This window comes from Puma concolor, chromosome B4 (assembly GCF_028749965.1).
Source record: "Puma concolor isolate L17-30 chromosome B4, mPumCon1.1.hap2, whole genome shotgun sequence".
NCBI classification, from domain to species: domain Eukaryota; kingdom Metazoa; phylum Chordata; class Mammalia; order Carnivora; family Felidae; genus Puma; species Puma concolor.
The window spans coordinates 102,857,194-102,867,560 of record NC_141673.1 but is presented as its reverse complement, the minus strand read 5'-3'; the positions used below and the strand labels follow the sequence as shown (position 1 = coordinate 102,867,560).

At 43.3% G+C, this 10,367-nt stretch overlaps 1 long non-coding RNA gene across 1 annotated transcript; it reads right to left on the bottom strand.

Moving 5' to 3' along the window:
- Positions 1–638: 638 nt before the first annotated feature.
- Positions 639–6,477, bottom strand: LOC147579377 (uncharacterized). Its single transcript, XR_015253163.1, has 3 exons — positions 5,967–6,477; positions 3,293–3,426; positions 639–1,618 (listed from the first exon to the last, which is right to left on the bottom strand). It is a non-coding gene; the product is annotated as an uncharacterized LOC147579377 (long non-coding RNA).
- Positions 6,478–10,367: the final 3,890 nt, after the last annotated feature.

The following is a 10,367-nucleotide window of genomic DNA, read 5'->3' as shown; positions in this document are numbered from 1 at the left end:
ACCAGGTGGCTCTGGTAAATGTGTTTAGAGAGCATAAAATTGCACCAGCTCAGCTCTCTGCCTTAGCAGACAGAGTACTACAACAGAAGGTTGGGGCCAGGCCAGCATGTGGCCATCACCTATCCAAGGGCCACCTCTGTCAGCCCAAGAAACTCTAAGTAGACAGTCTTATGAGATGCCATCTGGCAATCAAGGAGTGTGAGAAAAGTGTCATTACTGGAATGCCATGATGACCTGGCCTTAGGCAGCCATATCTTCTGGGCTCCAGGACAAGCTGGAAGTCTTGAAGGCCTTAGAACATGATAAATGCCCTTTCCCAGGGCAAGTGGGAGAGCAAAGCACAGGTTCCTTCAGCAGCCATTAGGTAAAATGCCTAATTCCCCTTTAGAAGTATTGTGCTAAGTAGGAAGTAGGTTTACTTGATTAAGGAAAAACAGAAAGCTAACCCAATAAGTTATTTTCTTTGAGAAGGCTGCAGCACCCATGAAAAAATGCTACTAAAGACTACAATCTTTTCCTGGCTTCCTCCTCACTGAGTCCTTCCTGTTCCCACTAAAACAGGAGGAAGACCATCTTGCCCACATGAGCTAGAAAAGTGACACAGGTGGTCACTGTGGGAATTCAGAACATGATCGGTCAGGAAGGGCTTGAACTTAAATCTACCATGTGGATCATACTTCCAAACCTTGAACAATGAGAACAGACTTGAATTCAGGGTTAAAAAATTTCAGTCTTGGAGAGAGTGCCTCCCATGTCCCCTTATTTGTTTTAAGGATTTTAATACATTAATTTTATCTCCATGGCTTGTTAGTAAATTCCTTAATTGTCAGAAAATTTCTCAAATTTCTTTTGTGTCTCCCAACTCCCTAGCAAAATGCAGGCCAGGTACATAGAGGTAGCTCACATGGAGGTTTCTGAGGGTTGAAGATGGAATAATGGCAAAGACAAGAATGGCCTTGGGGAAGTCCCCTCAGTGCCTTCTCTGAGTCTTTGCTTTCTCACTGTAAGATGGAAATCTCTCTTGAAGTTCCCTCTGGCTCTAGGCAGTTTGCTTCCTTGGAGAAAAGAGAGTGTGCCATCAAAAAAAAAAAAAAAAAAAAAAAAAAAAAAAAAAAAAAAGCACTAGGCTTGGAGTCAGATGAGCCATCTGAACTCCTGCAGTGTCACTCAGTAGTAAGTCTCTCTGCATCTCAGGTTCTTTACTGGTAAGAGGGGAACAATACAGGCCTTCCTTACTTTCTAGGGTTGTTGTGAAACATAATTCAGGCATCAACTATGAAAAATCTCTAAATCATATATCTAAACTCACAGGGAAGTAGCCACTTATAGTGGAATGGAGTCCATGTGAAGAGGACCCCACAAAGTTAAAGAACTGCACTGAACAAACAAAAAAAAAAAGGTGGCAAGTTCAGATGGTATGGCGTGGGAATGGGCAAGAGAAGAGCAAGAAACATCTTCCATGTAAACAATGCAAGCTTCAGACTTCTTGGCTGTTAGTTACACGAAGAGACCAAGAGACTTGTAAACCCATCTGCTGCACCGTGGATGATTCCATATGGTTGAAATCTGATTCTAGATCTTGGAGAGTGGGTTAAGTAGATGCAGTCATGCAGGAGCACTGTGAATAAAACAATGGGAAGGCTCATTTGTATCCTTCTATACCATTTTCAAAGCACTTGTACATACATTACCACATTTAATCCTTATACCCATGTGAAGTAGGCATTAGGTTCTTATTTTTCAAATGAAGAAACCGAGACTCAGGGAGGTTAAGTCATTTGCTCAGAGTCATACATTTAATAAACAAAGCACCTTAACTAAGGTTTCCTGACCCCAAATTCTTTGCTTCTTCCAAGTTTAAGGAAAATCTGCTGTTATACACCTAACTGGATTGACTGGAGCCAAAAATCAAGCTCTTTTAGATTATTGGTAAAGAAGGACTTTTGTCCTTCTATCATACTAGTCCACTTTATTGCCTACACACAAAACCTTCGAATATTTTCAATATAAACTCAAGTAGATTGCAACACAAATTGTAAAGATGCTTAGAATTAACTCATGAATTTAAAGTCATAGAAGAATTATTGCCTCTGATCCTAGGCATGCACCAATAGGACCAGCCAGACAAGGGATATGCATATAGTTTGACCAGAATCACGGAGCTTTAGAGGAATTCTAAGCCTATGTGCAAATGCAGTATCTATTCCTCAGTATGGACAGTGTCCCAAGGCAGACCCCCATCCATTGTTTAAGGTGTTTTACCAAGACATTGCCTGCTGGCATAACATGTCTCTCTACCTTGGATGTGTTTGAAGATAGGCATTGCCTATGCTAGAGTAAGGCCTTCTGTGTTCTGGAAAACATATGGGGAAGTTAATTGGTGCTTGGCTGAATGTCAAATATAAGTCATGAGGACAGTCCCAATATCAGGCCTGCTCTCTCACGTGCCTCAGCACACACCCATACCCTTCATGGGCTAATTCTGGGAAGAGTTGGTTGTGGTTTGCTCCTTTGAGTGAGAAGAATGGCCTTAAATAGTGTTATGAGATTCTGCTATACCTGTTTCTCCTTAGATGTAGGGAACCCAGTTGGCATCAAGATGAATTTAGGCTCTCCCTTCTAGAAACCCCACCATATATTTCACTTAGCTGTGTTCAGTGGATTTACCTAACACATAGCAGATCCCTGACCTGTGCCTGTGAAGTTTTCTTTCCCAGCTGAGGGGCTCTATCCCTGGTTTATTTGGTGATGCCTGGAAAATCACTCAAGATCTTTGGTCTTGATCCCAAACTCTCTCCAAAATATCTAGAGAATGACCATCATCCCTACTTCTTCACTCAGCTTCTGTGAGGACTAATAAAATACTGGGCAATTATTTTGAATTGGATGTTCCAATTAATGGAAAAAAATCAATGAGGTATATAATCCAAGAAAATATCTCATCCAGAAACAAAGAAACAACAAATCAGCAAGGTATATGTGCTTATAATGTTTTCAGTTCAGTGCTAAATATAGTGTGGGACACAAATACATCTAAGACATAGTTTTTGTACCAAGGGATTTATAATCAAGTTGTAGAGATAATGACTCAAGTGATATCTAAAAAGTAATAGGACATATTGTATTTTATTTTTTTACCCAAAACTTGTACATCTAAACGAGATGCCATCTTGAAATAATTGTCTTCTAAAATTATTTACTCATTCCATTGGTGCTTCTGTAGCTCCAAACATTTCTGGCATCCTCTTTAGTTTGCTGGTGAACATGTTTGAAAGGGAGAGTTGGCACCCACCTCCCAGGAGAAAGAATCTCCGCTGTCAGTTTTCCACTACAAAGAACATGGACTGGGGATTAGATTAGTGGGTCCAGGTTATCAGCTTCTGGCTTCTGAAAGAAACACCTGGTTGCTTGGAGGTATCAGGTGATCTAGGAGGGAAAATACAAAATGGAAAGGATTTGTTTCAGGAGACAATAGGAGCCCAGGATCAAAGGGTCTGGGAGGCACCAGCAGGCCTGAGAGCAGGTGAAACTCAGCAACACACACCCGGTGTCATTTTCTAGCAGAGATTCCCGATTAGCGGAAGGAGTTGGAAAACAATTGGTAAATGGAGAGAGTGTTCTCTTTCTTCTGTGCAAACCTCCCGACCCATAAGCCTTGCAATTTGTGGTTCCAGTGGGTGTGGTGCCAGACTCTTTTGCAGAAGGACAAATTCCTGACTGAGATCTAAAAATGAGATGACTACCACTTATTTTTCTGTTGACTTGAATCCCTCCTTCCTCCCCTTTATTTTCCCAAGAAAGGCTGCTCTTTAAAGATTTATCTGATCAAATTTCAAGAAAGTTCAGTCCATTCTTTATTCCCACTTTGGATAATAGCCTGGTTAAATTTTAACGTTAGGCTGGCTAACTCGTGCCCTGTATTCAATTCAATGGCATATACATTTATTGAGCAACTACCCTACAAAGGCACAGATGTGCATGTATCATGAAAGACATCACCACGAATAAGTCAGCATCCACATTTGCAAAGATCTCACTCTCTAATCATGGAGAAAAAAACAACTCTGCAATAACTGTAATACACAGCTGAGCATGTTAAATATAAATGAGAAGTTCAAAGAGCTATGGCATTTTAAACTGGGAGAGACCTTATATGCACGGGGACAACATGGAGCAAGAAGTCTACGAGGTGGGGTGACAGTTTGAAGGATGTACAGAATTTTTCTATCAGAGAGACCCATGGTGGCCTTTCAGGAGGTGGTTGGGATGTATGGGATATGGCTGATGTGGGAAGTTTCAAAGTATGGGAGGAGGAGTAGAGAAAGATGGGTTTGGAAGGGTAGAATGGGTGCAGATTTTTGAGGCTTTGAATGCCAGTCAAGGTTTTCCATAAGGCAGTGGGAAATCTTGGAAAGCTTCTAAGCAAAGGAGTGATATGACCTGAGTGCTGGGTTTGAAGAATGTACTCAGGTAGCAGTAAATAGGATGGACTGGAGGGGAAGATGTAGAAGAAGGCCATTGCAATAACCTGAGGATAGGGGGTCTGTTTGGGGTGGCTGCATACTTTGGAAGAAGATGGTGGGGATGAGGAGGGTATGGCAGCAACTTCCTCTGTGTATATCTTAGTGCAGTCCCTGGGCTTTAACGACTTCTGATACGATGGTTTGTGGAACCAAATAGAATGGAGTTGAGAGCTGTGCTCTGTTTTTGATTTTCTGCCTCAGTGACTGAGTTAATAACAAACACTGAAAGCCTGACTCCAGGAAGGCCTTACGTACTGGGGTCTTCTCAAATCAAATTCATCTGCTTTCTTAAAGTGGGTATCTTGAAACCATAGGGGTCTTTTTTTTTTTTAAATATCGACTGAGCCCTTTTCTTAAGAGCAAAGGACCAGATGACAAGAAAAATATTAGAAATTTGAATTGAGAGACTAGACTATAGACTATAGCCTGGAAGGAAGGGAGGGAGAGTTTTGGAAAAGCAGAAAAGGATTTCTAGAAGAAGAAAAAATGTCATCGGTTAAAAAGGTCATCATCGGGGCGCCTGGGTGGCGCAGTCGGTTAAGCGTCCGACTTCAACCAGGTCACGATCTCACGGTCCGTGAGTTCGAGCCCCGCGTCGGGCTCTGGGCTGATGGCTCAGAGCCTGGAGCCTGTTTCCGATTCTGTGTCTCCCTCTCTCTCTGCCCCTCGCCCGTTCATGCTCTGTCTCTCTCTGTCCCAAAAATAAATAAACGTTGAAAAAAAAAAAATTAAAAAAAAAAAAAGGTCATCATCTACATCCTTCAAAACCTAGGTCGTGGACCATTCAGAAGTATGGGAACTGAAGACCTATAACAGCAACAATAACTGGAGGCGACAATTTTCTCTGTTAGATAATTTCCCAGGGATAGACACATATTGCAAGATAATTCCACATGGGAAAAAGGGTGGGTGTGTGTGTGTGCATGCTCACACAAATGGCACAAACATGTGGGCTTTATATTGTTTCCCAAGTTTGTTGCTACTTAATTCACCACTTTTGATAGCACAGTGTTCTAGGGAGCTTTTTGGAGTCTGTCCCAGGAAAGACTCCCTTTCTCCACTACTCCTGGTGATATTACACTGTTTCAGTTCTGAGACAGTGAGTGACAGAAGGGCCTGCCCATCTCCCAGGACTAATTTACCAAAACCTTTCTTCTGACCTGCATGTTAAGGGTTGTCTTGAAACATGAAATCATTAGAACAAGAAAAAGAGAGATTTATTTCATGCAGTAGAGTTTTTTTTCCTTGTTCTGAACAAAGTTCCCTATTCCTAGTGCTGGGGCTATAAGGGGCTTACAATGTTTAGGAAGAACAATGCTAACTGCCACATCAGATAGCTCCTGACATAACGTTACTGAAAACATTTATTCCTTGCTTAGGTAATAGTCTGATAATTGTGGGTCAAGAAGCTTCTCCATTTTCTAACTGATACATGTGACATACCTGATAAATGTGGCATATGAGGCATCTAAGGATGCCATGGAAGAAAGAGCTGGAGGATGTTTCGAAGGGCAGGCCTCAGGTGGCTTGTATCTCTGTTCATATTTCATTAGCCAGAAGCCAGTCAGCTGAGGTAGGTGTCAACCAGCAAGGCTGGGAAACATGGAGGAGCACACAGATCTTGGTGCTACTGAGCTTTTGCTCAAGGGCTTTGTCATGGTCGGGTGACACCCAGGTGATCTGCAGGGCACATTCACCATGCTGGCTTTGCATTCACCCAGCATTCATTTCCTGTTGTGCTCAGTTAGGAGAATAAATGTGAATGTTTTGTTAAAACCCTGATGGTGGATCTTTGCTGGTCCTGGATGTGGAATGAAGCTTAGAATTCTCACTGTGGGGTCTGTGCTCTTGGTGGTGGGGGGAAGGGAGATGGAGAGAGAGAGACAGAAACAATGGGAGGTGAGGAATGCAGGGGCAGCTGAAACATTGCCTCATGGTGTCCCCAGATTCCAGTACGGCATCACTGGCTTCCAGAACACCCGTGTGACCTCACTGGATTCCAGTCTCTATATTTGTTCACCACCAGTGCCTATTACTGTAAATAATTGAAAGGAATATAATAGGGTGAGAATTATTGTTGCCTCCCCCTTTGCCTTTCATAAAATCTTTTTATATCAGAGGGGTCTGGCCCCAGCCACTCCTAGCTCTATAATTAGTTCTGGGAGCTGTGAGGACTGACATTCAGTTAATGACATTTCATGGTTCAATCTTGGGGTCCCTCAGGCCTTTTAGTCTTAGTTGGAGGAAAGGACTGGGGTTATAGGTGGCCCTGGGTAATTTGCAGTAATCAGACGTGGGTCTGTCAGTGGGATCCTAAATGTGACTAATGAGAAAGTAAGGCCCCAAACCTGGTATGCTGATCAGAGGGCCTTTCCCAGCCTCCTCACTCCCCAAGCAGATGAGAATGATTTGGGTTTCATTAGTCACAACTGGTGTGTTTTCACTGTTTTCATTCATTTTGGCCTTGGTCATCACTCTGCCATCCAGATTTCTTGAAGCTAAATCATCTCTGCTTGGGACATCACCACAATTCTTGAAGCAGTCTAGACTGCAGGGAATCTTCAAGGCCCCTGTGGTGGCTCTGAAGTACGTGAGTGTGGGGCATGGGCACATAGCTAGGCCCATGGTGGGCAACATCACCTAGTGAAAGAAGAGCAGGAGAAGATCATGAGACCATGATCTTCAGAACTAAGGCCCAAAGACATTAAGTGACTCGCAAGTCTGCTCTTTCCCATCCATCTTCTTCACACCCCACCATATTATCCCCTCCCTCTCTGAGATTTGGATGCTTTATCTGAGCTGCCAGACTAGTGCACTGGCACTAGCCTGACTTTTCACTTGTTCTTCCCTTTGCCCTTCCCCACTTTGTCCTGCTAAATATCTATCCATCCCTGATAGCCAGTGCAATGATTTCTTCTCTTCAAAGTCTCCTTGACCTGTCTTTTCTAGACTGAGTCAACTACTCCTTTCTTTGTGCTATTACAGCCTCTTATGCTTAGCTTTGGTACAGAGATAATCACACTATGATACAACCATGTATTAAGTGTCTTTCTCCACTAAGCTGTGAGCTTGAGCAAATGAACTCTGTCCTTCTCATTTAGTATCATCAGAGCCTGGGATGATTTAGGTACATGGTAGCTTCTCAATACATGTTTCCTAAGTGAATAAATGCATTAAAAATGTTTACCCTTTCCTTAGGCACAAAGATAACCCTAAGATTGAGAAAGACAACAAATGCAGAATGCTTGGGATGCTTTAGAAAAAAAGGGGGAGTCACTAATCAAATATTATTTTAAGACTTCAAGCCTCCATTTGTCCTTATCTCCCAGGAAAGCTGTGGAGGACAGACAATTGCAGTCCCACGCAAGGCCCCTTCTCTTGTTTTCTACTATCTATGCTGCATCAGAAGAGAGGGCAAGAGTCTTCTCACTGGGGTTGCTGTAAAATAATACAGTCTCCAAGGCTGAGAAGTCCTGTGACCAGGGTAAACCACACTCCACCTCGTCATTAAGCTATTGTGCTTGGATATTAATAGCCTTGGGCAGTGTTGTCTGTGTGGGCAAGTGCTGCTTTTTCTGAGCTGTGTAAGCCCCCATCTCCCAGAGACAAAGTGCTCCACAAATAACCACAGCATGTTCTGAATTCCTTGGGAAGGGAGCCCTGGGGATAATTAACAGGGCAAGGAGGAGCAAGGGCTCCGGACCCGACACCCACCCCCAACATCTCCTGGCAGCCCAGAGCCCAGATTAGGGGGCTAGCTGGGGGCTAGATGAGAAAGAGTCTGGGTAGGTGGAGAAGGTCAGCAGTCCTGAATTGACATCCTGGCTCTAAAAGTCATTGGCTGGAGATCTCAAACAAATCACGGAAATTTTCTGAAATTGGGGCTTTTCTTTATCTGGTTAAATGTTCTGTGTATTTAGTAGCATGTCATGATGAGCAAATGATACTGTGATACTGTGAAAGGCATTTATCAATTGCAAAATAATGCATCAATGCCTGGGACCTTGATGATGATAAGGATGGTGATGTTGATGATGACAAGATGACAAGGCTTTGGGAGAGGCGTACATCCCAGAATAAAGCAGGTCATCTTCCTGGTGACCATCTCTGGAAATCAGCCTCAAACTCAGGCCTTTATTTCATGCTCTGACCAGGCCAATGTCTTAGACTTCCCTGGGCACAGTGAGCCCACCCACACTTGCCAGAAGCATTACCTTCTGGAGAGATCCTTTCTCTTACCTCCCACACATAGACTTTTTTGACTAGCAAACTCCTTTTTCTTCAACAACTAGTTCAAATGAAATTTTTTAGAAAATATTTTGATTAAATGGATCACTCTGTGCTCCATGCCATCCTCTATGTCCCTGCTGGGGAGCCTGGTACTTGCCCCACTTTTTAGTTGTGTGATCTTGGGGAAGTGACTTCATCCCTTTGTGCTCTGTTTCTTCATTTGTGAGCTATCTAGATAATCATAGTATCTCTATGGCAGTGAGAAGAGTCTCTGGCATTTGGAAAGAGCTTGATTAATGTTGGCTCGCAGTGCATAGATTCCTACCTGATTTGATAGCTTCACATTGCCTCTTAAGAGATCTAGTGTTCCTTTTTGCAGTGGAGTAACTGAGTGACACAAACCTTCTTACTACTCCAAGGAACCATAGAAATGGGAAAGAAACAGGCCGCCAGCCAACCTCTGATGACAAGTCTCCAGTGTGACCAACATAAAGCATGAGAGACTCAGCTGCCTTTCGCTTATCCCTGGTACAGCCCATGTGGACAGGACTGGACTCCAGGGGGCAAGTCTCCAATACAACTCACACATGCCAGTGAGGAAAATGCACAGGACACATGTGCCTCAGGAGCTTTTGGCATTGTATTTGTTTCCTGAGGCTGCCATAACAAAGTACCACACACCACACAGCTCAAACAACAGAAATTCATTGTGTCACGGTTCTAGAGGCTGGAAGTCCAAGATTTAGGTATTGGCAGGGTCATGTTTTCTCTGAAGGTGCCAGGGAAGGATCTGCTCTAGGGGTCTCTCCTGGATTCTGGGAGCTCCTTGGCTTTTGGTGCCATAACTCCAATGTTTACATGCATTCTCCCTGTGTGCATGCCTGCCTGTGTCAAAATTTCCCCCCTTTTATAAGGACACGAGCCATATTGGATTAGGACCTACCCAAAAAGTGACTTCATTTTGACATGATTATTTTGATAAAGACCCTACCTCCACGTGACATCACATTCTTAGGAACTGAAAGTTAAGACTCTAGTATATCATTTTTGGACGACACACTTCAGCCTATACCAGGCATATTGTCACTGGGACCCTCTTTGCAGCATGAAAGAACCTAACAAGAAGGGTGTACTGTCTTCCATTTTTTTAGGCAAAAAAACTGAGTACCAAGTAAGGAATAAAAGGAAAAGCAGCATGAGGTCTCAGGTCTCCTGACTAGAATTTCCATACAAAGAGACCCTACTTCAGTAGTGATCCTCAGCCTGTGCTCCAAGGAACAACCACACCTGATCACCTGAGGAGTTGGTTAAAATTTGGATTTCTCCTGTTCATAGGACATAGTCCTAGTGAATCAGAAACTCTGGAATTTAAATGCATGTTAAGCAGACTCACTAGGTAACTTCTTGTTCACTACAGTGTGAGAACTTTCCCCAGGGAGTAGAGCCAGTGGATCAGGGTGTATCTGTGGCACAGATTTGAAATCAAAGTGGAACTGGGTAGATTAGAGGCAGCTGTGGCTCCCAGAGCAGCCTGATGGATTCCAGCATCTGGTTGCATGAGAAGCTGAGTTCAGGCCTGTAGCAAAGCCCTGGATTTTTTCCACTGCCACATTT